The sequence below is a fragment of the Acyrthosiphon pisum genome, unplaced genomic scaffold, assembly GCF_005508785.2.
Source record: "Acyrthosiphon pisum isolate AL4f unplaced genomic scaffold, pea_aphid_22Mar2018_4r6ur Scaffold_21011;HRSCAF=22791, whole genome shotgun sequence".
NCBI lineage: Eukaryota > Metazoa > Arthropoda > Insecta > Hemiptera > Aphididae > Acyrthosiphon > Acyrthosiphon pisum.
In genome coordinates this window covers 1-4,738 of record NW_021770432.1, presented here as the reverse complement: position 1 = coordinate 4,738, position 4,738 = coordinate 1, and positions in this window count along the sequence as shown.

Genomic DNA, 4,738 nt, shown 5'->3' with positions numbered 1-4,738 from the left:
TATCGGTTTGTAGTACGACCTTCTTGGGGAATCGAGCGTCAGGTGTAAGTCATGTAGATGTGAATGCTTGAGTGTGTGTGTGTGTGTGACGGTCGTCGCGCAGGCTACCAAACATACGCGGCGGCGGAGACGGCGGACGTCACGCGCGTAGAAGGGATTGTCGGGCGGAGTGGGGTGGCAATTCGTACGGTGTGCTGCCAACATATTATTAAATATTAATTAATTATTATTCTCGTTTACATATTATACTCGCGAATCCGTGTTAATATCGTATAATAATATTATTATACACTACGACCGCCCGTGCGGACTCGTTTGGTGCGTCGTCGTCGTCGTCGTGTCTGTACGAGTTATTACTATATTATAATATTACTATATTATTACGAGGTATTGAGTAACTCAAACATTACTGTGGTTCATCAATTGAAAAGGTAATAAGTAATTACTTTTTGATTTAATTTAATTAAATATAATTTACAGTCAAGAACGCCGAAAATACCCACGTATCTTTATTCATTATTATGCGTTTATGCTCGCGCACGCACGGAAATCGGAAAGTACGGTGTATTTAAAATATTGAGTATAATACGCGTCTTAGGTTAATCGTATTATTCATTTTATACCTATTCATAATATATTGTCATTTTTTATTTTATTATTTCAATTTTCAATAATATCAATACTACCGTACACCTCTTATATTTTAATTTTGTATTGCGATTTGTGATCGAATATTACTTTTTCGATGGAATGTATAGGTATGCTACGTATACCTAATACATACAATTCGTAATATAACAAACGGGAAATACATTTATTATGCTATAGCTATACCTACTATCAGTCTATATACTATCAGACTGCACTTTTATAAATTACTATAAAAGCTATTATTTTCTATGGATAATTATTACGGAAATATGATATTTATATTATATTTATTAACCTAAATAATTAAATAATCATTAAGTTAGTTAACGATAAGTTGTCTTTAAACAATAAACATTTTAACGTTAATATGAAATAATATTCCCGAAAAAACAGATAATCTACATATTTAAAGGTGCCTACCGACGCTACCGTTTTTCTACAATTTAAACAATTTAAACGAAAGACAATTCAGGTTACTTTAATTGTTGTCTACTGTTGCGAACAATTACAATAGGTACCCGTGATGTATTATATTATAATATAATATAATATTTTGCATTTATAATAAAATAATGACTTAACATACTTCTCATATAACGACACCAAACATGGACATTGAATATCGCCAAACAACAGGTCTAACAGTGACTTCAAGACCGATTGGAGATTTATGTGCAGCCGAATGTACCTATATTACTGAACGGGCAGAAAGTTCTTTCTGTCGTCGTCTATATATCGCCCAACCAACATATAAACGATATTGTAAAATACTTGCACTTAGTTCTACATCCATACACTCCGGGAGGAGCTGCAGAACTTGGAGAAGATTACGACAAAATTCCAATGATACTGGGAGGCGACTTCAACATCAACTTTTCATCAAATGAGGCACAACCACTGATTTCGTTTTTAGAAAATAAATTAAATTTAAAGATGAATAACGCTCGAAATATTCCGAGTACCAACTACAAAACTACACTAGACGGTGTGTTCTCGCGATTTTTAAAAGCTATACAATCAGAAATTTATATATCTTATTTCAGCTACCATAAACCAATAATCACGGCCTAAAATAGTGTGCAGTACGACACTGTTAGTGCAGTACGAAATCGGAATAGTGCAGTACAAAATGAAAATGTGTGTTGATTATTTTAGTGTTATATTTTGACTTTGTGACTAGTTTTTATTAACTTTTATTTTTTTTTTAGTTTTGAATTTGAATTTTAATCTATGGTTATATTAACTGATAACATGTGTGTGTGTGTGTGTTTGTGTGTGTGTGTGTGTGTGATAAAATGCATTGATAATGCCATTGGAAAAAACTAATAATAGCATGATGTATATTTAATCAATGTTATAAGCTATAAATATTATTATTTTATTGTTACTCTGTGGTAAGTGGTTGTAGGATTCCATGAACTAACTAAGATATTATCATAGAATAAAAATAGTATAATATTATTATCAATTATGTATACCATAGATCCGTAGTAAAACTTATTTTGTGATAAATGAAATATCAGCAAAATAAAATTATTAATTAATGTCTTCTGATTCTGGTATACCTAGTGAAATATAATATATTATTATTTAGTATAGTACTACACTAGTACACTACTACGGTGCTATGGATCGTTTTGTTGTTAGAAAAAGAACAGCCGAGGATGATGGAAATATAGAGAAATGTACTAAAATTCAAAACAAAAGTAATTATTATTTATTTTTTATTTTTATAATATACTTATATTATATTGAGTATTATCATCAGTTTTTCAGTGTTTGTATAATTTGTTATTATTTGTATTTAACTTTGAATCATAAACAATAATAAATGTTATAAATTTATGATAGGTATGACTGCATGAGTGGTGTGACTATAATATAATATTATAAAATATTAAATAACAATAATAATATGAATATATGATACTAAAAGTTTGATTTTTACTACTTTTTAAGTAAACTTTAATGCTACTTGGAATATATATATATGAATATGTATAAATATGTATATATTTTATAAATAATACAATAATTTTTTTATAATTATTTTGACTTGTCGCCTTGTTTGTATTTGATATGATGATAAAATATAAATAGTATAATCCTATAATTATTATATTTTTGTTTATTCATTTTTGGTTAAATAGTATGAACAAACATGATTAAAAAATCAACAGAACACAAGTAGGTAGGTATTAAGATAAAAATAAAATTGTGTACCTACTGTTTATAAATTCATATTGTATTATTTATAAGTAAAATAACTATATTATTATTGTTAAATGTAAACATTTACTATTTAGTAACAATTTTTAATTTGATTAGGTACCTACCAATCAACTTTTTATTATTTTAATTTATTATTCTAACATCCAGGTTTTCAAATTTATTTTAACATAGTTCAATTATTTTTACTTTTCAACAGTTAATGTTACTAAAATAGAAGAAGTGGAAACCAATGTTTCTGTAATTAGTAGTACTGAAATACTTAAAACAACCAAAGAAATTAGAAACAAAATTAAATGGGATCCTTGTTATGAAAAAGTAAAAAAAGAAAAAGGTCGTACAATGGTTAGATGTTCTATTTGTGTTAAACATAAATCTACTGTTTTATTACATACTAGACAAAAAAATCATTTGCCACCTATTTGTACTGAGTTAGGTACAATTCCGAGAAATGAAATTTTAATTAATCATTTACCCTCTATTGAACATACAGAATGTATAAAAGTAGAAAATATAAAAAATTTATCAATATCTGAAGTTAATATTAATGCACCTTTAAATAAACTTGTTCTAAAACAAAATGAAAAATTAGCTCTCAAAATTGGAAAATTTATGATTGAAGTATTTAATGATGCTAAAAGAGGTACTCTCAGTGCTTGGTCTTGGCCATCAAGAGAGGTTGTGCAAATTAAAAAAAGCCAATTAAATTTGTTAGAACCACCTAGAAAAATTGATATTAAAGAAGGTGATTTACAATACATCAATCCAACAACACATAATGAATTATTGAACTCAATAGTTGAAACAGACAAACCTTTATTAATGAATAAACTGAAGACCGCACTAGCTATATCTCTCAGAGTTGACGGTTCTGTTGATAGAACACAGGTTGACAACATTCATGTATTGGCTAAGATAATATTAACAAATGGAGATTCTGAATTAGTATTTATAGGTTTTAAAGAACCTAATCAAAAAGGAGCGATTGGATATTATGAAGTAATTAAATCTTTAATACAAGAATTAATGCCATTTGAAGATTTTTTATCCATTTTGTCTTCAATTGCAACGGATGGAGCAAGTATTAATATTGGACAAAAAAATGGATTGTGGGCATTATTAGATTCAAATAGATTTTCTAATAATATTCAAGGACCACTATTAAAAATGTGGTGTGCTGTGCATAGAAGTGCCTTAGCATGGGGACAACTGACATCTAATGTAATTGAAGTGCATAAACTTATTGTTGCATGTTCGGCTATATCTTCATACTTCCATCAATCTGGTCTCAGAACCAGAGAGTTGAAAGATATAGCAAATAATGAAGGTATGAATTTTACACAGTTGCCAAAATATTTTGAAGTGAGGTGGACTGAATTTACATACAACTTACTTCTAGGAATTCTAAAAAATTGGCGTATTTTAGTTAAATATTTTTTAAAAAAGAAATCAGAAGATAATGATGTTAAATCTGAAGGATTTTATAAAATATTGACAGATTATGACAAAATGATGTTGCTTTGCTTTTTAACCGACCTCGGTTATCTTTATAGTAGATTTCAAAAGCAAATTCAAACGGATGATGTATTAATATTTGATATTGAAATAAGAAAAAATACAGTTGTCCAAATGATTGAAAATTTAAATGTGAGTCCATTATTGGGTGGATGGGAGTATGTGTTCAAAAAAAACACAATTGTAACTTATAATCCAGAATTTGATAAAAATATTATTAAACTGCATAACATTGAATTATTTGAGAAAAGTCAACAATCAAGAAGAAAGAAACATAATTTATATGTATCTGATAAACGTTCGTTTCTTGCAATACGAAATGATGTAATTGAACATATTGTCA